The sequence below is a fragment of the Stenella coeruleoalba genome (genome assembly GCF_951394435.1).
Source record: "Stenella coeruleoalba genome assembly, chromosome: 3".
Taxonomy (NCBI): domain Eukaryota; kingdom Metazoa; phylum Chordata; class Mammalia; order Artiodactyla; family Delphinidae; genus Stenella; species Stenella coeruleoalba.
In genome coordinates, this window is record NC_137148.1 from 74,766,616 (window position 1) to 74,794,353 (window position 27,738).

General features: G+C 39.7%; 1 long non-coding RNA gene across 2 annotated transcripts in view; it reads right to left on the minus strand.

The window, feature by feature from the left end:
- Nucleotides 1-276: 276 nt before the first annotated feature.
- The window catches only part of LOC307185022, a 127,768-nt gene continuing 100,306 nt past the window's right edge, over nucleotides 277-27,738 (minus strand). For both annotated transcript variants that reach the window (XR_013827847.1, XR_013827848.1), the window contains one exon: nucleotides 277-10,876. This is a non-coding gene — a long non-coding RNA (uncharacterized lncRNA). The remainder of the gene's footprint in view (nucleotides 10,877-27,738) is intronic.

The following is a 27,738-nucleotide window of genomic DNA, read 5'->3' on the forward strand; positions in this document are numbered from 1 at the left end:
CGAGTCTTGAATTCCTTCACTGTGCAAATGTGCAGGTGGCTTTGGGATATTTACCAAAGATCTTAAGAAACCTGGAAAAGATCATCAAACCACTGGAATGCACTCTATTTTTTTAACATCTTTATTGGAGTATAATTGCTTTACAATGTTGTGTTAGTTTCTGCTGTATAACAAAGTGAATCAGCTATATGTATACATATATCCCCATATCCCACATATCCCCATATTGCGTCTCCCTCCCACCCTCCCTATCCCACCTCTCTAAGTGGTCACAAGGCACCGAGCTGATCTCCCTGTGCTGTGTGGCTGCTTCCCACTAGCTATCTATTTTACATTTGGTAGTGTATATATGGCCATGCCACTCTCTCACTTCGTCCCAGCTTACCCTTCCCCCTCCCCGTGTCCTCAGGTCCATCCTCTACGTCTGCATCTTTATTCCTGTCCTGTCCCTAGGTTCAGCAGAACTTTTTTTTTTTTTAGATTCCATATATACGCACTCTATTTTAAATTCAATTTTGAAATCACTTCTTGGAACTACACTACATAGGAGCACCTTCAAACCTACAGTATATGACCACATATAATTAGGTAAGTACCAGATTTGTTTAGGTTGTAGCAGAATAAATGAATAATGTGATTTTACTGAGTTAGTACATCACTTATTAAAGCCTCGGTCCCCCAAACATCACCAGCAGTGTAACCATCTCCAGGGTGGTTACAGGTTAGCAAGGAGCTAAAAACACAAGTTTTTTGAAACCAGTGAAGAATCAGAGATCTTTGCAATCTAGCAGGAGGTTAATTTGTCCTCGGGCACTATTGAATTAAGCTGAAGAAGGACCTCAAGGGATATGTTTATCACTCTTGCGGTGTTCTTTCAGCGCAAAGCCAGTGACCCAAGAGACAGGAGTGGAGCTCTAGAAAATCATATGGTTTTCCTGGCCAGGAAAGTGGCCCTTGTCCCATGATCTAACACCAACAGCACAATATTCACCCACATAGTAGGGACTGATATACAAAAGAGGCTTTTCTTTGTGGCACACAAACACACACAAAAAATTAGGTCTGCTTTTCTTTCACCCTGTTCAAATGTGTGGGATTTCATAGTATGGTACTAGACCAGCTCAATACCTGATGGAAATAACTCAAGAGGAGGATACAGAGGGAAGACTGAATTCAGAATGCTCTGTGAAAGTACATCTGTTTCATATGAGACACACAATCTGTCTCATTCCAACCTGCATTTCTGGGTCACTTGAGACATTTAAACTGCACTTATAATTAACAGCTATTTTTAAACAGAGAAAAAATAGAGCACTTGGTAAGGTACAAAAGCATTAAAATTGCCCCAGTTTCGCTTTTCAATAGGACACACCACCGCAATATGCTTCAAGATCAAAGAGAGCTCAGAAAAAAAGAGAGAGAAAGAGAGACAGGCCGATCAGTGGGGATAAATTGTTCCCATTATGATGGTGTAAGAATAGGGTTCTTTCAATTGAAACAATTTAATAACCACATTCATTACATTGGTGTCCACTTGGTTTTATCCGAGCAGTTTTTGCGTAACTGGGGACTAAGCTCAATTGAGCTTATTCTCTAGAAATTAAGACGTGCAGGGTTTGACATTCAGAAATTAAGTACTAATAGTCGATCAAGAAGTTGTCTCGAGATTGTCCCTGGATGTAGTGAGATCTGCCTACCACTAATTATGGCAAATGCAAATGCATTCTCTAAAAGACCTGCCCCAAATTTTCATTAGCTCATTTAAAGGCAGTTAAGGTTATATTAGGGTGATGATGGGATATCAGAGTCTCCCCTTTGGAATATGTTTATAGAATCACTTTGCAAAGCATCACTTGCATAGCATAAGTATAGCATTGCCATCTGTAAACTTGTTTTTCCCTCAGCTATCAACGGAGGAAATCTTTCAGAGCACTCTTCTAATATTCTGTGAGATCAAGACAACCAAACAGAATCACGACAAACACTGGAAGTGCTGATTTAATGAACAAGGGAATCATTGATTTAGGAGGAAAAAAAATCACTAATTTTCCAGGGTTGACTTCAGCTTTGGATAGCTACATACTAGAAAAAGTGGTGGATTTTTTGCCAACCAGCTTTCCTGAGAATGGTTACATTGCCAGTTCTCAACTGCACTATGGAGCATAATGTGTCATTTGAAGTGTAGTTTATCCTAAAGTGCTATTTAAAAAAAGATATTAGGCATGGAGCTGTAGAAAAGCATGCAGAAGAAAATCCAGGGTTTACATATCATGTATTAGATATACACAGTCCATTCCTGTTTGCTATCCTCACTAGGATCTAATTCGTGTACAGGAAAATTTAAGCGTACACTAAATCCTTCTTTGTTTTCCTATTGCTGCCAAACAAGTGGAGAGTAAGAATTGTTGAAACATATATTGGGTGGCAACTTTGTAATAGCTGCACTTCTTCTTTCCTTCTTTTTTCCAGAAGACAAAGTGTAAAAACTGAGAAGTTACCCTTACCTCTACAAAAGCTTTTAAATAATGGCTTTTCCAGGAGCAACGGCACTTCTCTCACTAGACCATTTCCCCAGATGGAATTTGCAATATAAAGCCACTATAGACTGGCTTATTGAGGAAAGAAATAGACTTGTACAAATCACTGGGAAGATAAATAAGCTATAGCAATCAATAAATTAAAGCCAGGCGGGGAAAAAAAAAATCAAACTCCGGCATTCCAGACCAATTAAGATGTTATTTACTGCCCATGTGATTGTAACTTCGATGCTCTCCTTCCTTGTTTTCACACCATAGGCATCTGTTTTGCTGAGAGAAAGATATATAACTGATGTGTAAATAGAAAATGATATAGATAGATATGTCCCATAAAACTGTTAATCTGTGCTCCACATTAAATATAAAGTACATTTTTTATTTAGACACTGCACTGGTATAATTAAAATAAAGTATGCTAGCTTTATTTTTTCAGTAGTCATTTCCAACCATAGAGATCAAATAACAGTGCAACAGCAGCATGAAATGTGGTTATAATAGCCTGAGACCACATTTCCTGAAACTAAAACATTGGAGATAATAGTGTGAAGGTACAAATTAAATGCAAATAAAACAGATTCCTTATTGTTGCTAATCCCTGGATCGGGTTTCAGTGGGGAAATTTAGCAGTGGTGGTTAACTTCTTTGTACAGTAATCATTGACACGTTAGCAGTTACATTTTGAGATCATGGATGGAAACTATCAGCGAAGGATTTGAGAAGACTACCTGTCCATCTTTCAGGAAGAGAGTGGAAGTGGCCTGGGGCAAATCAAATAAAAATATACTGCCCAGACTGCCTCCGGGACACTTATGGCACTTGGCCAACAGTCATTGATTTGTTTCCTAATTGTACATTTTTGTGGCAACCTACTTTCATTCGCCAGCAGAAGCTCTTTTTGATTTCAGAGGTGTGTCAGCACGTCTTAGCAACATCCCATTTTCTAGGCTGACTGTTCTGAGAACATCTCAAACAATAACACAAGGGGACTTAACATAGTCGGCTTGTGTTACAACTTCTGGTTTTCCTACACTGTAATAAGCCTACATGCCATGGAGATCAAATGTGGCTGGTGTAATAGAGATGTTTTTTAAACCCGAAAATATGATTTAAAGTAAACGTAACAGAATCACCTTTTCCCTCAGCCCAGTTTCATATGGACCTTACTACTAGCGTTCAAAACAGTCGTTGAGCAATTAAGTTTCTTGGGATTTTCAAGTACACTGACATGAGTAGCTGTTCTGATGAGATATGGCCTTATTCTAAATAAGTAACTAACTCATGTTTTGGAGATTTCTGGTAAACAACCTCTTTCTAGTCTTTTATAAAATAGCATTTGTCTCGTAATTCTATAATTTGCATCTCTCAGCTTTCAGGACAGTGTTGGGCATGTTACATTCTATACTATTACCCTCTGTAACTACAAACAGCAGTAACAGTGTAAGCAAAACAACTTCCTTCCTCACTTCCAAACACTATCAGAGACTACCAAAAACGTCTCTGCAGTCCCTTCCTTACCCTGAAGCCTTATATGTCTGAAAGAGTCAAGAGCTACATTTACACAAGCTAATCCAGACTTCCTCCTTTTCCCTTCTTCTCCAAAATTAGGCGCACATAGCCCTAGGGGCATACAAGACGATGCACTGGAGTGCAAAGAAACCATCAGAAGATCTGCTTTTATTTATTTATATATTAAAAAGAAATGAAGTTTTACTACTAGTATATACACTATTAATGTAGATAATATTATAGTTTAGAAGGAAATGTACATATATTGAGGTGCATACTCAAAAACTTTATTTTCATGCATGATTTTTAAAGTTTGGAGACTACTAGGCTGGCAACTGCTATTAATCCTTCAAATATTGGTATGAGAAAGAATTCTGAAACTCCATGTGGTAAGCAGACTAATGCCCTGCTCCCTCCCCAAGGATTTCCAGGTCCTCTTCTCCAGAACCTGTGAATATGATACCTTGTGTGGCAAAAGAGACTTTGCAGATGTCACCTAAGGTATGGGCCTTGAAATGGGAAGAGCATCCTGGATTACCCAGGTGGGCCCGATCTAATCACATGAGTCCTCAAAGGTGGAGAACATTTTACTGGCTGCACTGAGAGAGAGAAAGAGATGTGACAATGGAACAGGGTCAGATAGATGCCATATGAGAAGAATTTGACTCATCACTGCTAGTCTTAAAGACAGAGGAAGGGGCCACAAGCCAAGGAAGGCGCCACAAGCCAAGGAAGGCAGACAGTTTCTAGAAGCTAGGAAAGGCAAAGAAAACGATTATCCCCTAGAGCCTCCAGAAGGAATGCAGCTCTGTCAACATGTTATCTTAGCCCAGTGAGACCTCTGACCTACAGAACTGCAAGATAATAAACTTGAGTTATTTTAAGTCACTAAATTTGTGGTAATGTGTTAAGGCAGCAATAAGAAACTTACATACTCCACCTGCCCTAATTCTGAATGCTGGAGTATTAAGACAGATCTAAGTACTACACCAAATGGATTCAAGAACATTTTTTGGTCAATGTCTCCTGAGTGTACATCACTAGGGGAACAAATAGCAGCAAGGTATGTTAAAGTTGATGAAATATTATTTGCAAAAAATGGAAACAGAACAAAAACAAGATATTTGGCCAAGAAGAGGTAAGAGTTTTCAGATATGATTTTTGCCCATTATCTGAACATTATCTACAGTGCCACCAAATATCAAAAAAGAGTAAAAAAGCCGACCTTAGAATAAGTTGCATTTTCCCCAAATCTAAGGCCCTTAGAAAAAATTTAAACCCTTTCCTCAATATTTGAACTTCATAAGGTAAAATTTCCAGGGATGACAGTATCGTGCTGGAAACATTAATGTGCCAGCATGAAATAATATCACCCTGTAGGAGGTAATAAAGGCATAAATTATGTCAAATTGTATCTGGTTCATGGATGTTACTGTGCTTCTTACGGGCAGATACAGCTAACAGGCAAAGAACACCTTCCTATCTCCCTCAGAAAATTAAAGTCATGTGCACAAACAGCAGTCTAAGAAATCAGGGAACCCGTTTGTGGCAAAATGAAAATGTGCCATGTTATAGATACACCTCCTAAAGATATGAAATATCTCTTGTTACAGTAGAACATACTTTTTCTCCTGGTCTTGGTCATCATAGAACGAACCATTAAGTCATTTACATTACAAGTGGTGGCTCCTACTCCTCTTAGGTAACATAATACACTAAATGAACTTGCTGCTAGGCTATATATAGTGCTCCATTATGGACTCCAGCTATTAACTGGTTTGGGGTCATGGGCCATCTCGGTTAATGTGAGGAATCTATTCTTCTTTAAGTAAAATGTTCAATAGCATCTCCTATTGAAATGGGCCGGTTTCAAACGATATGTATCATTAGGCATGTGCCAATGTACATGTGTATGGGATTTCCTGCATTTATTTATTTAGGATAAGAAAACAGAGTCTATTTTGCAAAGTTTAAAGAAAGTAATTACAGATGCCATTGTGTACCAAAGTTATTTAAAAGTCTGAAAAAAATGTGGCATGAGGAAAATGCAAAACTCTATAAGCCACATTGCGATTTAACCCTTTTGGAGCTAAAGCACTAAGGCGGGGAAAGCTGCTTTTCTCTTCTTTGCCCCTGTTTGAAGATGCATATAGATGACACTGCAAGCAGAACCATCTCTTTTGCTACAACCTGGGTAATAATGTGCTCAGTTAATCTATACAGCATAGAATCATCCTCTCAAAAAGTAATTTACTTCTTTAAAAACTGGAAGGAAAATAAATATGGTGCAGTAAAATTGAGTAACGGAATCTATCTGGACGTTTCACAAAACATTTCATTATGCTGACAATTCCCAGAAGTGCTCTCAAGAGTGCTTTAAGCTGAGGATTACTGCACTGGAGCTGATGGACTTTTTTTGTAGCCCCTTTAAAAGGCAGTGAACCATTTTTCTATTTTATTTAAATAATGCCCCTTAAAATGGATTTTTAGAGGTATAATAACTCCTTAAGAGTCAGTTATGCTAAACAGTTTCTCTTGATAGAAATGTTGTAAAACTCGTTAACTGCACAGTTTCAGATGCCGGCTTGGTGAACACTAACTGACATGTGAATGACCAGAGTTTGTAAGATAAATTGCAATAGTTGTCGTATCACACAGCTAGCATTGCACAAGCTGGAGGCCACAAGGGTCTCCAACCTGACAGAAAATTACTTCAAGATGAATGAAAAATGCTTGTTTCTCTTTATTAGTTTTTAGAGAACAATGAAAATGTTGAACTGTTTACAGAGGGCTGATTAAATGTGGTCAGCGGGGCCACATCCCTACTGCTAAGTGTTGGCCTCCCCCTCCCACTCAGCCCAACCTACATACTCACACACCACACCGTTCCAAGCGCCCGTCCCCACCCTTTGCTCCCTGCCACGTGCATCTCCTTAGAGGCTATTACGGCTGCACATCTGTGTGAGAAGTGTGCTCAATCTGACATCTGACATTCCTCTGCTGCTCGGTGCTGCAGAGGCCTTTGTTAGGTAAAATACTGTTGTCAAGCCTAACAAGCAGGTCACGCAATTTGCTGGACACTGCAGCAGAGAACAGCCCAGGATGAATTGCTTCAGCTTCAAACAATGCCCAGTTCCATATTGGAATACATATGTACTTCTTTCATTGTGCCGCACTACAAAAAGTCATGACATTTTGTTTTTTTAAGGCTTTAATTAAAAAAAAATGTTTCTAGGGTTAGACTACCACAAAATAGCATTTTTTGTTGTATTAGGGTAACTACTGTCTTATGGCTAAAGGAAACGGCATGAAGTGCTTTAATTGGTCATTTGTGGTTTAAATCCCATTTATGTTTTACCAGAAAGCACAGTGAGAGGAAAGGCACTAGCTACTATTTTAGCTGACTGTTTGGCGTACTTAAAGGGGTGGTCAAAACCAGGGCATTTAGGAGAAAGATTCTCACTTCGTATTTCCACAAAGTAAACAGCCCTTGATGGAAAGAAATATGAGAACTCATTAATAAGCATATGCCAAGCAGGAAGAAAAGTCTTTTTAACCAGACCAAGCCAAATAAATCAGATCCAGAACATGTTTCAGTAAAGTAAAAAATTAAGGAGAAGCAAATCACTGCCATTTCAGCTCAACAAACAGCTTTCCATGGCCCATCACCTTCCTCACTCCTAACCTCTCCCTCTCTCACACACACACACACACACACACACACACATCAGGGAAATAAACAGTAATAGGGAGCAGTTCAAATGCTATTGTGGCATTCTGACACAATACAGAGTGCACACCCCTGATGTGCAAGCAGGATTCTCTTCCCCTCTGTGCAGAACATGCATTCTGAGCCTATTATGTGTATAAACAATGGCATATGTAATTACCTTTCTAGGGTGGCAATTATTCCTCAGAATCAACAACCAGACTTAAAGCATATTCCCCCAGAAGACATTTGGGGATCAATTCTGGGTCAATTACATCTGGCTTTGATTTATCACATGGTGTCAGGCTATGTTAAAAAAAGAAAGTTTACCAAAAAAAAGATTATGAGGTAAAGGCTAAAGGTTTGGCTCAAATTGGTTTCTTTCCAACTTTGCTTTCTCCCAATTGCTCTGCCCTCCCCCATTCTCAAAACTGTGATTTGCTGGGTTTTATCCATTAGATAGTTTGCTGTTCAGTAATAACTAAATGCAATGAATCTAGACTATGACCAGATTTGAACTGTCCCCCACCCCCAGGCAGTGGGAATTTCCCCTGGGACGCAGCAGAGGGTAGGGGTTAATAGTTCAGGCTTTGGAATCTAAAAGGTCTGCACTTAGATTCCCCATGACTTAAGATACACATCTGTGCAATGGATAATACCCACTTCAAATGGTTGCTGTGTGGTTTAAATGAGATAATTAAGAGGCTCTGTGAAAAGCACTAAGCTCAGCACCTGGCACATCATGAGTATGCACTGAATAGAATGATTGCTCTTCTATTGATGGACAACCCAGAGGAGGAGAAGCCGAGCAGCCCCGCCCCTGTGCAGGGGAAGCAGAGTGGATGTTGGTATGAATGACAGGGCTGAACTGGTGAATCCAAGACACCAATTAAGAGGACCAGTGAACTAGACAATATACGAAGTATCCAGCTGATTTGGACTCATTCTAAGTACACTGAGGTAAACTACAAACTAATAGAGGTGCTACTCTGTTAGCAAGACCCCTCTGTCCTTTACAGAGCCTTACGAGCCACAGATGAAAAAAGCTACTTTACATGCCTTGATCACCAAATATTTACTGAACACTTACCTACTATGCACCAGGCACTGTCCTAGGTACAAGGAATACAGAGGTTGTCCCCCTAAAAAATCTCCCAGAACAGTAAATAGATATCTACAATTTAGTACACTACAGGTTCATAACTCAGACTTCCTGGAAGCTACTTCATGCAAACTGAAAGTAACATAACCAATATCCAGTATCACCATCAGGAGTTTGGGGGCAGGGCAATGCATCCTATTAAGGATGAATCATATAATTAAAGTCATTGGTCAAATTAGAGTTATTCCTTACTGAGGAGCAAAATAAAAGTTTTTAGAAATTAAATAAAAAGGAATGATTTGAGAATTCTCAACAAATTCTTTAGGAAGCCATATAATGCTCCATTCAAAGAACACTTTATATCCATTTTATAGGGAGCAACGTTGTTTATTAAATGAGAGAAACAGCACTGACACAGTTCATTTCTCAAGCAGCACATAGTGCTATTGGCAGTATGTACTGGCAGCTTAATTAAGAAGTCTGTTGATGATGTTAAAAAAAAAAAAAGCTGGCACATTTTCAATTCAAATGTGGACACTACTCAAGACAAAGACATGTCTATTGTTGGCTCATACATACTAAAATGTGTCACAGACACCATGTCTACAGTCATATTAGCATCTTAACACTGGAAAACTCATGACTTATTCCCAGATCAGAAGTAATTTTTTGGAAAAATTGTATAGTCATCCAACTTATGGAATACAGACAACACAATGAACACTGAAATACCCGAATTTTCATACAGAGCCTTTGCTCAGGTCTCTTTTGCTCCTTCCCTGCCCTTTCTTGGGTCCATGAACAACACCCTCAATCTTGAGGCAAACCTTTCCCCTCTCCATGCTAGTAACTCACTTGGAGTGGCAGACCCCTAGGGCATTGAAGGCAGAGGCCTATAGAGACAACAGATTTAATTTACCTCCCTACTTTCCAAGAAATGTACAAACACAATATATTTCTTCAATATACAATCTACACCTAAGGGGGAAAAAGGATTTATGCAAATTTGCTCCAACTATAATGTATTAATATCTCTAAAGTCTCCTGAATGTACATGGAATCAATAAAATGGGTCCTAACTATCAGAAGTCCAAAAAAAATGGAATTAAGATGTCCTGACTTGCCCACATTAGGAATTTTGTTTTGTTCTGTTTTGTATTAAAGAGATTTAAAATACTTACAGAATATACTTTTCCATTTGTTTCCTGTTTTAGAGACATGCTGAAGAGCAGAAGACCAAACAACAACAAAAAAATGTACGCCCTGAAACTGACTGTAAATCCACTGAAGGCAGGGACCACATCTTATTTGTCTCCTCATTTTCCCTTCCCTGTTTTGTACAGTGATTCACACACAGTAAGTACTCAATTAAGTTGAAAAGGCAATGCATGTTTCAATTCACTTTAATTTGGAGGGGTTGCATTGATTTAAGAAAAAGCTGAGATAAAAAGGAGAGGTTCAACTTTCCTGATTTCTGGCTGGTGAGGCACACTGTCTTGAAAAATTCCTTTGCCGAAGCTTGCATAACACTGGCATCATTAACTGCTGGTCACTCACTGTGGCATTCTATCTATCTATCTATCTATTCATTATTTATGGCTACGTTGCGTCTTCACTGCTGCACATGGGCTTTCTCTAGTTGTGGCGAGCAGGGCTACTCTTCATTGAGGTGCACAGGCTTCTCATTGCGGTGGCTTCTCTTGTTGTGGAGCACGGGCTCTAGGTGCGTAGGCTCAGTAGTCGTGGCTCATGGGCTTAGTTGCTCCGTGGCATGTGGGATCTCCCAGACCAGGGATTGAACCATGTCCCCTGCATTGGCAGGTGGATTCTTAACCACTGGGCCACCAGGGAAGTCCTTCACCGTGGCATTCTTAATGTCTTGATTTGTTTCCATTTTTGCTGACGGTAACAAGATGATTCTCCAACAGTTGCCTTTCCAACAAGAAAATGTGAAAGGTGATCTGAAGCCAGTATTCAGCGAAGCAAGGTATTCAGTCTATCTCCATCCTACAGACAGTACACCTGTGAACAAAATGGAAACAAATTATTAACCTAAGCCTTTTGAAGAACAACTTTTCAGAAGTTCAATGGTTGGTCTTTTGTTGATCGCTAAAATTATTTAGCTCAACGTTTCAAAAACACAACCAGAATCTTTTACGGTGATAATGCTGTTTAAAGTTTTCTTTCTTTACCTTAAATAATGACTTTGAAATCCATGCCACCCCCCAGGCACAAATCCAAGCCTAATAAAATCAGAAATACCACATATCTGTGCATTTTGAAAACAAAGGTTCCTTCCCTACCCAGGTAGAGATTCTGTGTGTTTTCCCTTGCCTTGATAAATAGGAATAAAACCCCTCATGAGATTCTGAGCCCTATCCCTTCGTGAACAGCAAAGTTCCTGCTTACGTCCCATCAGGTAGCACCAAAGTGTCTGACTGGGAAACAACAGCTGCAGATAGAGAAGCCCACTGTGAAGCAATTTGGGCAGGCAGGAGCACACTTTCTCCAGCAAAGGCTCTGAACGAACCAGGTGGGTAAAAGAAGAATGCATGAACACTTCAAAATCAGCTCCATGGCAAATGCCACATGAGAGGAGCCTAGAAGGACCCAGGTGGGTTCCACCTTAGGTTTTTCAGTCATACCCATGCACATGTATATCAGTAACACAATCTTAGACCAGGAAAGAAAGACATCTTTGCAAGAAACATTTTTACTCATTTACATGCTCATGGGCTACTGTCTCTCTGAGATGTCCCACTGAAGTGGGATATAAAGCAAACCAATACTCAAGTAAGATTAGCCTTAACACAATTTATTAACTAATTTATTTTATTTATTTGGGTTTCTAAAAATTGGTCAAAAGCAATTGCATATATGTTTAAAACACCTTTCAGCTCATGAGCCAAAATGTCATACTACACGAGCATTTAAAATCCACCTAGAGTCATTTTAGGTTCTTCCTTCTCTATCCATTACATCAAACTTGTCACTGAAGGCTTTTACTTCTTAATGTGAAATGTCTTTTGCAGACCCCTTTTCTTCTGAATTGCTACTAAAAGTTCCCTGCTTTGTCAGGCCCTATTCTCCTCAGCCTGGACTATGACAGCCTCCCAGCTATGCCAAGGTCTCCTCTACTGCAGTCTCAACTCCTTCCAAGTGATGCTACTTCCACTGGGCCTCCACTTTAGCCATTCATTCCAAGATCCCTCTGAGCTAGGACCCCTGAAATCTCCATTTAAGAGGTTTAGTGTAGCTGTGACCTTCAGCCCATCATCAAGCAGGCAAAAGAGAAGCAAACTCAGCCCCTTTTTGGCCACAATGCACTGAATTGCAGAGTTTACTCTAAACTGCTTCATCATCATTTTTCCCTTTGTTTCCCTACCAACCCCAGACATGCTGGCCCAATCTTCAAAACTGCTTCTGTCACCTAAAGGGGTGGGATAGGGAGGGTGGGAGGGAAGAGGGAGGAGATATGGGGATGTATGTATATGTATAGCTGATTCACTTTGTTATAAAGCAGAAACTAACACACCATTGTAAAACAAACATACTCCAATAAAGATGTTAAAAAAAACAAAAAACAAAACACCTGCTTCTGCACTGACTAGCTTTCCCATTTCCGACAAGGCTTTGTGCCTTGCCCAGAACCCAAATATTCTTGATGAGGACCCTGATACAACTTTTCCCCAGATTCTATTTCAGGACTCCAGCCGCTGGCTGGGATCCGGCTGTGAATAGATTGTCCACTGCCATACCACCATTCCTGACTCCGAATCTCACTGGCTGTCTACATTCTAGTTGCCCAAATCTCCTGCTGAACTGCATTTCCTCAGATCCAACAGCTTCCCTGAACCAATCCCAAGATCCTCCTGGTCTCTGAGGACTGACTGCTGGCTAACCCTAGTGCAGCCAGGCTCCCAGACCCTGATACACCTAGTCTTCACTTCCTGCTGCTTCCTGGCAATCTATGCTGCTGAGGTCCTGCATAGGAGCCCTCTTTTCTCAGCCTAGACAAATTCTAACACTATAATGTTTTTATAACACCTACCTTTTTATTCATTAATTCAATTAATCATTTATTAATTTATACTCACTTCATTGCATTAAAAAAATAACGAGGTTAATACTAACTTAGTTTAAAAAAACAAAACAAAACAAAACCTTACATGATTACCTGTAGCCTAACCACAGCCTGATTTCTGAAGTTTTCCACTTCACTTCCTAGTCTCCAACATGAAGCCTCTGCTTCAGGCATACAACTCTACTGACCTCTAAGCTCATTCTGAATCTTTGTTCACCCCCTCTTTTCTTCCTTCTTAATTAGCTCCTTTCATCCTTTGGCATCTCACTCATGACATGATCTAAGAAGTCTTCCCCAAGAAACAAATCCACTTTACCTTTCCCTTATCTGGATTCCTCGGGAATAATCAATATCACACTGTTTAAGTGCTTGGTTTTCTCTAAATGTTTCATATACATTAGCTCCCCAGACAGACTGTTAAGTCTTTGAGAACTGGAATAAAGGCCATGTCTTGTAGTTGTTATGGTGCCTCCAAAGTACTTGATGTTGACCTCTAACAGGAAGGCAAAGCTCCACTTCCACCCTTACTCCACTCCCCAGCCCCACAGCCATGGAGGAAAAGAGACCAGGTAACTGAATCAAGTTACTGGATTCAACTAAACTTCTTAAAAGGAAGTGGAGCTTTTGGTGTATTGAGAGGAAAATTTAAAGTTTTAACCTGTAGGCTTCTGTGTTTTCTTTGGAGTTGTCTCTTGGGGTTCTCACTCTCTTTGGACTGCTTCTCTCTATTTCCATGTGGCCAATGAGGCAAAAGAGGTCTGGAACTACCCCCCACTTCAGACATGCTCCTCAACTACCATCTACCCCCAACCCAGATAAAGCCTAGGGTGGAATAATTAGACCAGCTCTAACTTAAACCTTTCCTTTCATTTTTTTCTTCTGCCTCATCTAGCCACTAGTGAAATATGATCTAAAGAGCTGGACCCAGGAGTAAGGGACCAAGGAGGCTTATCTGTGTGCAAGACACAATATTTCCAAGCAGCTCCATAATGGTAGCTGAGCTCATCAGAAACTGCGTTAGGTTTGAGGGAGAGGTGAGGGCAGGGGGTAGGGCAGCACCCAGGTAATAAATAAGAATATATGTGTATGTACTTGAGGTCTAACCTATGTTTATCTCCTCCCACCGCTTGTAGCCTCAGGGGATACCTGGATAAAATTCTGTGGGTCCATCTCAACATAAGTACTAACCTAAGTATATGCTGAATAAATACTTGTTAATTTATTTTTCTATAGTAAAGGTCTAATAGACCAAGAATTTTAGGAAATTTTGAAGTTCTGGGTCAGAGTTTTTTATGATTTATGTATTAAATATCTGCCTGACTCAAAAGTTTAAAGTAATTTTTTTTTTCTATAAATCCATTTCTCTACAAACACAGGTCTTACAACAAAGATCTCTGAGTCTGAGATCTTTTTGAGAGTGAGGATGCAAGCAAGACAGATCCTGGGGGTTTTACAAGGCTTTCTACCAAAGATTAAAGCAAGTGGGCTTCTTCTATTGTGAAATTTTGAATTAGCACTTACAGATGACCAAAGTCCACTGTAGAATCATGTAATATTCATATCTCATGTATTTTGAATATTTAAACATATCACATACACACACTATATATGTGCATATATACATAACCTTGATATATACTACTTGGAAAGAAATGGAAAATGGATGCAGGCGTATTCCAAAGTCATGAGATCATTTGTCACTTGTCCAAGTCTGAAACAATGCTCTTAACTGGCATATGATACAGAGACTGTCAATTGTCCCCTAATACCCATTCTCCCCTTTTTCCTTTATTGATAGAACTCCTGAACGTTGAAAGGTATATGACCATAAAAATTATATTTTCAAGTCTTCTTGGCAGCTAGGTATGGCTAGTAGGGTGTGAGCAGAAGTTAGGGGTGCAACATCTAAGGAATGCCTTTAAAGACGATGCTTATAAATCTTCAGACATATGAATGAAGCTAACAAGCAGGGATAGCAGAATAGTAAGATAGAAGTTTATTTCTTCCTTACTCAACAGTCTACGCATAAGCAGTCCAAAGCTGATGTGGCTGATACAGCACCTCCACTGTCAGGGAGCTCCTTCTAGCTTGTTTAAGCTACTATATTTCGGTATAGGTTAGGCTGCTATAACAAATACAGCACTATAATTCTATCTCTGCCACTTACTAGCTATCCACCCTTGGGCAAATTATGAACTTGTTTCTAACATGAGGGTGTGTCTTTTTTTTTTTTCCTTCCCATTATATCCCCCACTTCTAGCACTGTTTGCATACAGTAAGCATTCAATAAAAATGAGTTATTACTGCTGTTTCTGCTGTTATGCCAAATCTAGACAAATAATGCCATACCTTAACAACTAACCATTAGATACTTCCAGTAAAAATCTGAAATAATACAACTAATCAACATGGTGTACATTACAGTGATCACATTTTCTGACCCAAACTTAGAAAACATGGTCTGACAAAAGGTTTTTTTCTGACTTGTGAATTTAGTATTATGAAAATTTGTATACGCTAAACCATTGGTTGTCAACTTAATAAACTGACTTTACTTTTCTACAATTACCTGCTTAAATTGGTCAGCCCTGGAAAGTCAAGCCATATAGCCCCAAGAGTATTATTGGTTCTGTCCCCTCTAGTTTTTATTACAAAGTTCCACTGCGCATGCACATGATGCACACAAAAAAAAACCTGATTACTCATTTATGGTTGTGAATTTGTATTGCAATAGGTCAGAATCGCCAAAAAATAATTCTTATATTTTTCCCAAGGAAGAAGAACACTTCCTGCTTCTACAAAAATAGCATGGATGAGAGTTTTCAGTAAAATACATTTCTCCTATTGACGAGCATTTAATACACACACACACACACACACACACACACACACACACACACGCATGCACGCATCCCTGGCTGCTTGGATTTCACCACAAGTGGTACCATTTGCCAGTCATCGAAGTAATTCAGTCTGATCTGTTGAGGTGATGGATTCTGACAACCTACGTAAGCCTGTCATTAAGGGGAGGATAGATTATAGTCTCCATTCAGGACACTATAGTGTTTACATTTCTCATCCATACAGCCTATGAAACATAAGGGGAAAGCAAGAAGATGGAAATAAAGTTGAACAAGGACTTACTGCTTCTCTCGCCAATGAATGATATGAGCAGATCACCAGTCCACACTTTCTACTACGTATATATAAAGTTCTATTTCTTTCTGGCTAATATAAAGACCTTTTACAAAGAACATAAAGATTATGCACAAAAGTGACTATTCAGTAATTTATATCTACCTTGAGACCTTGTGCTTCCACTTTTAAAATATTATTTTTTCCTCTTTCACCCTATGTATTTAGCCATTTTGCTTCTCTATAATTTTCTTACTTACATACTTAAAATTTTCATCTAGAATGGAGATTATATCTCAAATGAAATTCATTAATTAGGTGAACTTAAAAAGACAAGTCTGAATTAATGAAAAGTCTACACTATGGACTATTGTCAAAAAGATCACGACAGGGCTTCCCTGGTGGTGCAGTGGTTGGGAGTCCGCCTGCCGATGCAGGGGACGCGGGTTCGTGCCCCGGTCCGGGAAGATCCCACATGCCGCAGAGCGGCTGGGCCCTTGAGCCATGGTCGCTGAGCCTGCGCGTCGGAGCCTGTGCTCCGCAACCGAAGAGGACATGACAGCGAGAGGCCCGAGTACCGCAAAAAAAAAAAAAAAAGATCATGATAATAGCAACAGCTGATGTTTGAGAGTTTAGAACATGAAAATCACTGGGCTGAACACTTTACAAGCATTATCTCATTGAATCCTTTTACAAAAGTCCTGGAGCAGGTATTACCACCCCACTTTTACAAATTAGAAAACAAAACCTGAGAGATATTAAGTAACTTGCCTGAGGCCACATAGCTAATGAGTGATAGAACTACTTTCAAACCTTAGTTTGTCTGACTCCAAAGTTCATGTTCTTTACCACCACACCAAACTGCTGGGGTTTTCCTTTAATCAATTATAATAATAAAGCAATATCTCAGATTAACAAAACTCTGAAGTGCCGAGGAACCCTGCCTTACTTAAAAAAATAAGAAGTATTTGAAATTAGCTGACCAATTATTTTAGCTTGGTAATAATTATCTGCCATTTATGAAGTACATACCAGGCACTTTGTATTAAATCTAACCCTCACAGCAACCCCATAAATTAGATAAATGTCTGCATTTTATAGATGAGGGAAAAGATACTCAGAGAAGCTAAGTAAAATTTGTCTAAGGTCACAAAAGTAGTATGTGGCACAGTCTTTGCACTCTGCCATCTCCACACTACCTTATTACCTCTCCAGCAAGGCCTTTCTCTAGAGTGCTGGAAAAGGCTGCTTTTAAAAGTAAGAGTGCCATTCCCCTGTGATTATATGTATACTATTTATTAGCTCAGCAAAGCTTTAGTTCAGAGACAATGCAAAAGTAAACTTTAACCCAGGCCCTGCCCTCATTATCATAAATTCCAAATTTAGTGAGGTCCATGTTAATGGGTTTTACTGTATATAGAAAAGAGTTTAATAGTCACTTAGCCCTGCTCTATCTCCATTAACAAATCTAAAAAGCCACACAAAGGTGAAGGAAGGAAGAACAATGACCTCAAAACTAAAACAGATAAGAAGTGCCTGTAATTAGCACTCCAGAAAAAAGTCATGATACATAGCATATGCCAACACCACAATACAGTACATATGCCAATATGTAACAAGTGCAACCCTACAAGTGTAAGTGCTCTATTCATCAATTAAAGAAAATTAATCCTAATCAGATGTTCATATGAAGGAATACAGCCATAGCAAATCAGCAATAATAATTAAAAGTCCATTTCAAATCTCTTTGGTGAGCGGTGAAATGATCTGACGTAGCCAGGCTGCCTGATCCTTTTTGCAGAGTTGTATAAATGTGCAATTAGGTGAAAATTCCTAGCTGTTTAACATGGTCGTCTTTACTACTCAAGCTGCAGTTGTTTCTAATGAAGACATGCTTCCATGTGCACCCCAAGTGGGAAAAATGTATAAGTTGTAACAGTCAAGAACATGTCCGCTCTGAGAGACAAGTCCATAATACACAGGGCTTTGCCACAGAGGTCACCACGGTGTTGCAAAGATTTTAAACAAATCGTACCTGCTTTGGAGGGGGCTACCTGAAACAGTCAGGAACGCACAGCTCTGTCACGTTACATCGTGGTTTTTTTTTCTTTAGGTCAGCTTGTAAATGAGCTGCCACGTGCCTCTCTGCAAGGGAAATAGCCTTGGGACACAAGCGAAACAATCCAGGTGAAGGGCAGCCCAACTATGTGTTCAGGTATGATGCACTGTGGGGTAGGTGGTGGAATCAGATTTAACATCATGTGTAGTCTGGCTAGACTCTCAACAGGTCACCTGCTTCCTAGTGATAGAGCCAAGGCTTAAAGTTGGGGCCCGTTAGCTGAGGGCCATCTTAAGGGATAGGTTTGCAGTCTCGGACACCCAGAGTGAACTAACCTCCCATTGCTACTCTACATGAAGTACAAGGTACTAACTTCCCTACTATATGAATGTTAATTGATCCAACTATCTGAAACTGCCATAACTCTGAAAATCCTGCATCTTGTGTTGCTTGACTGGCGTGCAAACCAGGCTCACCGAAGTGTATATTACTTTAGGATTCTGTCTTTCACTTTCATTTCCAACTCACTCAGCCACAGCATCATAACTATTACTGTTTCTTTTACAGTTGATTTCAAGTCATTGTAAGGTATTCCTGAAAAAGAACATGGAGTCTCATTCTCTGAATTTTTCAAAGTCAGAGTGAGAAGAAAACATCCTTCCCTGTGAGCATGGGATAAACTCTGAATTCTCTCAGAATCCTTCCCAACCTGAGTCTCTGATTGTTATTAATCAATTAAATCCTAAGAGATACCCAGCAAGTCCAGTTCTAGAAATCTTTCCTACAGAAATACTAGTACAAGTTTATAAAAATAAAAACACTACCATGTTCACTACAACATTGCTTTTAATCGCAAAAATGTGAAATGATCTAAATGGCCAGCAGTTGAAGAATGGTTTATTAAGGACCATCCAAACCAAAGAACACCATGCAGCCATTAAAAATAATAAGATATGTCTTGAGAAAAGAAATATTTCCTGCCATATCAGTAAACAAAGGATGTCACACTCATCAGCGATTGCAGTCCTCCAACATGAGCCCGTGAGCCCTGAGGAAACTCAGGAAGAAAAGAATACCTGCCATCTAGCAGCCATCAGACTGTAGCCACTGCCTACCGTGGGCCCTGAGGAAACTCAGGATGTGAAAACACAGGATACAGTCCCCAGAGAGCTGAGGTGCATATCAAAGGAATGATTTCAGTGAGCCCAGACTCTTGCATCTTCCCATACAAAGAAAAGCGCTAAATTCCTTAACTTGGGATATCTGCTTTTCTTTAATTTACAATAATCTTTTGATGTTCCTGACTACCTGCCCTTTGTTACAAAACTTCTGTGTAACCTGGCTCCCCCATTGCCTCCTCGGAGCAGTTCTCTCAGGGTTACTGGAAATGCTGCCTCCCGGGCTTGAAGTCCTAAAAATTCCCACTGAATAAAACATAACTCTCAACTTTTAGGTTGTGAACAATTTTTTAAGTCCACAGTCTCTTTTGACAGGAAAAGGAGTTCAGTGAAAAAAGGAAAACGCAGAACAAAACATATAGTGTGTTACCATTTGGGGGGAAAATACAACTGTGTATGTATATAAATAAACATATATATGGAGAATATGGAGGTATATGAAACAAAAAGATCTGTTTTAGAGAGCTGTAAGTATAATATATAGCTATGTATATTTCTGTTATGTGACATTCAGGTAGAAATATTTCTATTATATACTTATATATACACACATTTGCACATGCATAGAAAAATCAGGAAGAATAAGTCAGCTTGGGCTGCAATAAGAAATACCATGAACTGGGTGACTGAAACAACATTTATTTCTCATAGTTTTGGAGGCTGGGAAGTCCAAGATCAAAGTACTAGTAGATTTGGTTCTTGGTGAGGGCCTGCTTCCTGGCTTATAGACAGCCACCTTTTTGCTATATCCTTACAAAGTGGGGAAAGAGAGAGAGAGACAGAGGAACCAAGCCTCTGGAAAGTGAGATCGGGAAAGGAGGACTTTAACTTTTTACTTGTACACATTGTTGTATTTATTTAGATTTCTAAGCAATTCCCCAACATTGAGACACCCTTCCTCTCCTGCATTCCAAACAAGTTTAGAAGTAATACAAAAATAAAACAGATGAGAGGCTAGAATATAACCTTTATTACTTACTGATTGAGACCAGGGTGAAGGAAGTAGCTTAGTGTGAAAGCCAAAACAAGCCTAGCTGTCTAAACTACAGAATCAGGCCATCTCCACAAGCCAAGCCGGTGCTGGGCTGGGGTGGGCTCCCAGCCTCAGGAAGAATGTGGCTCTCAGTAGGCAGGCCCTTCTACAGCTAGAAGGAGGGTGGCAGTAAGCTGAGCTGGCTCACTTACTTACTCCAAATTTACCCATTAGGTAAGTTGCTCTCCTTCTAGAGCAGAGTGAGAAAAGTGGTCTGTTAAGAAGGAGTATAATCTTTGTCCGAGAAAGTAGTAGTGGTGGTGGCTCAATCTACCTTGCAATAAGTTAAAGAGTAAATGGTGAGAAGCCAGAAGCAAGAAAGTAGACAAGTCAGGAAGAACTGAAAGAAAGGAAACAGAGTAGGGAATTTAGGAATGGGTTGTTTTTTTTTTTAAGGACGAAGCCAACAAAATGTTAAACGTGGAAAGTAGAAGACTCAAAATAATTTACAGCAAGAATCTAAGCACAGTGGTGGAATCATGGACACAAGTGAAGTTGGATGCCTCTTACTGAGACATAAATAAAAGGGAAGAAAGAGGAAAAGCCACAGTGATTTGACGCACAGTTGAAGGAAAAAATTGAGTTCATATCACAGGATCAGCTTATAAAAAGGTAGATAGATACTAGGGCTACAGCCAGACAACAAAATTAAACTTGCAAACTGCCACAGGACTGGCTATACTAAAGTCATGACAAAACTCAGAAGAACCAAGACCTACCTGTAAATGTTTTATCATACTATGACACCTTTGAGAAATTATGTGATCTATTATTTACAAGACACTGCTTAGATTACATTGATGTATATATACTCTATATCATTCAACATCATGCATCATAATATTACTGATTCACGTGCTCCTTTGTCCCAGGGAACACTAGGGAATAAAGGTTTTGATGAATAACAATGGTTTAAGCTTGACCAGCCCCATGCAATTTTTCACTGCAATTCTGGTTACCATTACACTATATTCCCCAAATCACAGCGCAGTATAAAGTAAAATGAAACAGACCAAAGAAACTGGTGGAAAGATTCATAGTCTAAAAGTCTGGCTCCATACTTTTAACTGATAGAGACTAAAATTTCTGCACTGGAAAAAGTTTCTGTTTTCACTGATCTATTTTCATGCCATGGTTTCAGTGGCCACAAAAGTCCTTCTGGTAACAGATTCTTCTGGTAAACAGTTTTCTGTGAATTTAAAAAAAGATGGAAAAGCTTTATATCTTTCAACAGTCCCCAAAGTTATATCCTTCATCAGGTTTTTAAGTTACATTCCTAGTCTCCATGCCTCAGTGTGGTTTAATTTTACAACCAGCTGCCCTCTCTTAACTAGCAGTTTTTGACATCATTCAGGTTTTGTAAAATGTGTGCTACAGCCCTTACTTGGGCTTCTCGGCTGCTACTAAAGTTATACGGCACTGGTTAAGTGTGGAGGCTGGCACCAGAGAGGATCCATAATGGTGATTATCATGCAAATCAGCCTGCTGCAAGTCCAGCTCCTCCGGAGGACTTCCAGAGCTCGGCTTCCCCCAGTCGCTTCATTGTCTCCAGGATAAAGCGAGCCATCTTAGCTGCTAACACTGGACGCAATTGAGATTGGTTCTCCTGACAGAGATTAATGGGCAGCAATGAATCTTTCACTTGGGGTAGAAATATGATTTTATTTAAGAAAATAACCATACATAATTGGGCTGCTGTCATTTTAAATTTTAATGGTGAGAGTAATATGGAGGCTTCTGGAACTTTAAATTACAACTTTCAGAAGCTTCACACTGAATCTTTCAATTATTCTCTGTAAGTACCTTCTCAAAGCATGTGCCACCATGACATTGATATCACAATTCAAATCTAAATTCAAAACTGACTGCAAGACTATATGAGCTATGTGCTGGCGTGCTGGCTGCCTCATTTTATCTTTGAACATCTGACGAGGCGAATCAGGAGGCACTCTCCCAAAGCCCAGCCAGCTGTTTCCCAAATATTCAAATACCCTGGCATGCAGAAGAACCTTTCAGATTTCCCCACATCAAAATTCGTGAAGACCCCCTATTTTTCCCATTAGTCTCTGGCTCACCTACATCCTTCCACACAGGCCCGCCTGACTCACTCAGCTAAGTGGCCGCTCTTGCTCGCTCGTTTGCTCACTCACCTCTCGGGTTCCCCCACTCCAGCAACTGGATCCAGTGTGCTGCAGAACGGCAGCTAGTTCAGACAAAACCATGGGGGAGAGTTTTTCAAGTCTGCATTTCCTTGAAGTGGATCTGAAAGAGGGGCTGAGCTGATATTTGTAGTAGTAGGAAGACAGAGAGCAAAGAGAGTATGTGAATTTTATTTAAAATACATTCATTAGACTGGAGCGAAAATGGAATTGGGAAGACAGTCGCAAGGGAAATGTGAAAAGGCTTCTTCCTCTTACTTTTACTTCGGTGTCTTAACTCCCTTGTTATATACCTATTTTCTTTAATCATTTTAATATTTTTTATCTCCATATTAAAACAAGTGGAAATGAATAATTATTTATAGGTTTAGCTTTAGACTGCTTCAATTATTTTAAAGAGTCCCCTACCTCAGTAAAAACAGTGCCAAATTTACAACTGTAAATAACTAAATCCAGCTGCACTAATGAATCCACAGTAAAAGACAACCGTTATTTCACATTTTAAAGGTCCTGAAGCAATTTTCCTCAGCTGGATGACTTAGAATAGAGGCTATGGACAGCATGTGGGAAGTTTAGAAGGAGAAGGGGACTAAGGTGCCACAGACAACAGCCTCTATCCAAACGGCTGGTCAAATTTCCTGGACACCAAAACCCGGGTTTCCAGCTGGGTGAGGGGTTCTCGATTCCTTCCATAAAACTTGAATCTTTACTTGTTCGTTTCCTGTGATGCGTTTACACTTGGACAGAAGGGGCACAGCAGGGATGCTTTCAGGGCACATCTAGAGGGAAGCCAATCTCACAGGAGTCATGGATGCCAGATGTCAAGCCAGTGTGTACTGCTGAGCGTGCTCTGAGGATCCCGCATCGGCACCAAATCATGGTCTGAGGAAACTGCTGTCCTGATCTGGTAGAAATTTATGTCATTTTAAGAATAATCACAGTAATAAAAGAAGCTGCTATTATGAATGTAAAAATTACCTGAGAGCCAGACAGGCCAATGACGTTCCTGTTCTGCCAGTCAAGTATATTCACTCCATCAACCCAAACCATCGTAAGACAAACAATTTACTCCTGGGAGCCACAGGTGGTAAAGGTTAGGAGGCCTAAGCGTGGAGTGGCCGTAACAAGGATGCTGACTGACAGTATTTCTTGAAAACAGCCTCAAACATTGTTTTGCACTGAGATCAGGACTATGGTGCCCTAGTGGGCATATATCTAAGTCACTGATCATGGACAGGGAAACAAAATGTTTAAAACCCACATTGATTTTGGAGCCCAAAGCAGTACAATTACATATCCTGTCTGACTTGAATATTTAAGGCTTGTGAAGTGTTTCAAACACAAAACAGTTCTACATAAATCATTTACCCAAACATTTACTGTGCTCCTATTATATGCCAAGTATTATATACTGTGATAAACCAGTTTTGCTTAAAGAATAATCTTCAAACTACTGGATTTCTCTGCAGAATTTAGTACCATGGCTTGTCCCTTCATCTTAAAGTTCCTTCACATATGTAAAAGTTCTCTCCCTCTTCGAGGAGTCTACTTCTTAGCCCGCTCTGTCCCTTCTCACTAATTCCTTTTCCACAGCCCTGTCGTCATCTCCCACTAAATCAAGAAGGAGTGAAGGGTAGTATATCAAAATCGTATGGGGGACATTTTAAAAAACTATACAGGTACTTTCCACCCCCGTTTGAGAATCATTACCTATGTGAATCACTCACTATTTCTATCTGGAGTAAATCATATCCCATAAAAGTTTGGGGATGAAAAAAACAAACAAGAATAAGCTGAAGATCTCTGGACTAAACACTTCCTCTTGATGATATTATCACCTATATGTTGATTTCAAAAATAACATTTTAAGGGAATTCCCTGCAGGTCCAGTGGTTAGAACTCAGCACTCTCACTGCAGTGGCCCGGGTTCAATCCCTGGTGGGGAAACTAAGATCCCACAAGCCACATGGCTCAAAAAAACATTTTACATGTGCAAATGCCTGGTGGGCCTCTGTTTTCAAATGACCTATTAACTCACACTCAGTAAGTGCAACATCAGATCTATTACCTTTATTTTTTTTCTTCTCTTCCCTTTCTTACTAGCATCTACTCAGTGGATACTTCACATCCCCCATTCCCACCCCACATACAACAAATCTGTTTCCAGACACTTCCTCTTCTTCCTCAAGGATACATCTTAGTTTGTCAACCATGTGCCAGACCCCATCTGGGCCTCTGTAGCAGCCTCCTCAGTCCTCCCTACCAGCAGCCTCTCCACTCCAAATTATTCTCCTCATGGTCCTGATTCCTACTGATTATAGCAGGAAATCCTAGAATGCAGCACTCAAAATATACAAGATGATTTTTGATACCAAATAGACCAACTTTTTATATATTTATATTTTTAATAGGTTTAAAAAAGAATTAACACCTTGAATTGGGATTTTAAGTTAATATTAAGTTTGCATTTAAAGTAAATTGTTGTATAAAAATTGGACAATTTAAATAAAAATCTAACTCCGAGTATGCAGACATTTTAAAAAATTTATTTATTTTATTTATTTACTTTTGGCTGCTTTGGTTCTTTGTTGCTGTACATGGCTTTCTCTAGTTGTGGTGAGCGGGGCTACTCTTCATTGCTGTGCGCGAATTTGTCATTGCAGTGGCTTCTCTTGTTGCGGAGCAAGGTCTGTAGGCACGTAGGCTTCAGTAGTTGTGGCACGTGGGCTCAGTAGTTGTGGCTCGTGGGCTCTAGAGCACAGGCTCAGTAGTTGTGGCGCACGGGCTTAGTTGCTCCGCAGCATGTGGGATCTTCCCAGACCAGGGCTCGAACCCGTGTCCCCTGCATTGGCAGGCAGATTCTTAACCACTGCGGCACCAGGGAAGCCCCAGACATTTTTTAAAAGATAAAAGTGGTACATGAGTCAGTGAAGTATTGGGAAGCTTAGTTCTACAAAATAGGTCCAAACTTCTTAACGTGATATTGTAAACGTTACACATCATCTTCAGCTACTTCTTCCTCCTACATTCCTTGCACTTTACTCAGACCTTTTGTGGATTAGCTTAGCTGATACAAAACACCCCAAATCTAATAGGTAAAACATTTTATTTAGTTCATAATTGTGCAACTCAGGTGGGTCATCCTGTCCAGGCTGACAACAGATTTCCCCAGGACTCTCCCTGTGTCCATGGTCAGTGGTGGATTAGCTCGTAACTAAATAATCCAAGATGATCTCACTCACAGGTCTAGTGCTTAGCAGACTATCAGCCAGAGCCTCTGCTCTCCTACAGGTGGCTACTTATCCTCCAGCAGGATAACCTAGGCTCATTCACAATATGATCTCAGGGTTCCAAGTACAGAAGCCCCACTGCACAAGCACTTCTCAAATCTCTGCTGGTTTCATATTTACTAATGTCCATTGGCCAAAGTCAGTCACATGATCAATCCAAATTCAGTGATGGGGAAACAGACTCCCCTTCTTAATGGAAGGATTTTCAGTATCACATTTCCAGGAGTTGGATGCAGGAAAGGGAAGAACTTGTGACCATTTTTACAATCTACCACTCTTACCACATTCCAAACATGCCAGACATATACACGCATGTGCTCATGCTATTCCCATCACCTGAAATGAATTATCAACTTCCTTCTGTCCTTCTGGCAAATTCTTACTTCTTGTCCTTCAAGGTTCTGCTCAAATACAACATTCCTTGACATCTTCCCTCAAATTAATTATACCTTCGTATGTTTCCATGATCCCTTGTATATGCATCTATTATAGCATTCAGTAAATTGTATTATAGTTACTTATAATGTCTCCCTAACTAAACTGTCTTTGTACCATCAGCATAGTACCTGGCAAAGAATAGGCATTCAATAAATATTCACTAAATTGAATTTAATTGAAAAAAATCAAAACAAAGATTAAAGTCTTCCTCAAATAAGACTACATTTAAAGACTTAAGATGCAACTATACAAAACTGACCTTATGAGTTAGGAGGACTAATTAGATCCACCTCATCTAATTTGAAGGGCACTAGGGCAATGCTCCCAGTCAAAAGCATTTTTCCTGTGGAACTGGCACAAAGCCTGAACTTCCAGCATAGATTATCCTAGGTCCTAAAATGTTTTGCTGTAGTGCAAAGAGCACAGGCTTTGGAGTCTGAAACACTAGGACTCAAAACCTAGCTATTTGTGTGATCTTAACAGCTTAATATGTTTCCCTGCACCAGTCTTTTGCAGTAACGTATGTAAAGAACCTAGCACAGTGCTTGCCATACACCTCACACACATCAAACCCCAGAGTCTCCTCTTAGAAAAGCAAATGACCTGGGATGAAGTAACCTCAAGCCTTTATCCTTAACATCTGAGGAGAGTGGGGGAAAAAGGTAAGAAAAATAGTGTGGAAGTAAAGAAAGGGATAATAGCTTAAAAACTTCACAATTTAACTGAGAGCCAGGCCTGCGGCTAGTAATTACACAGTTGCATCAGTATTCGGGGACCCCATGATGGAGTAAAAGTCCCCCCCGCCTCCAGAGTATACAGTGACTATATCTGGTGATACAGGACTTAGGAATTTCTGCATAATTTTGCTGGGCATCAATATGTAGTCAACATTTATACATATACTCAGGCAAGACTACTGGGGAGAGAGTTAAGGAAAAATAAGAGTTTTTAAAAATGATGTTACGCTAATCTTTTTAATTCCCTCACGTTTTTCCTTCTACATTTAACAGGGGTAGTTGTGGTAAACAAGATTTTTTTCTCCCAAGGAAACAATTTTTAAGTGAAAAAAATGAAAAGCACATTACAAACACACAATTCTAAACTTCAAATTACATCACTTCTAAAGAAAATGTTACCATTGAAATCAATATAAAGTGAGTTTAGACACACTGAAGTCCTGTTTCAAAGTTAAGCCAAATTTACTACATTTTAATAGAATCTTTAAACCTCCAAAATCCAAGTAGGAACTTGTCTCCTGTAAGAAGTCTCTACAGTCGTCCCTCCTGAGGCTGTTCTCACACCTCAATGGCAACTCTGGAACACTTCTGCACTTAATGTGCACTAGATCAATCTACATTTGTTGATATCTAGCCCTATAAATGAATCTCCACTATTTTCCTGCTTTCTTTCACCCCAGCTTCACTGTAAACTTCCTGGTACCCAGGATTTTCCTAATCCACTGCTCCCCACTCCCAGCACCCAGACTGTACTCAATAAATATTAATTTA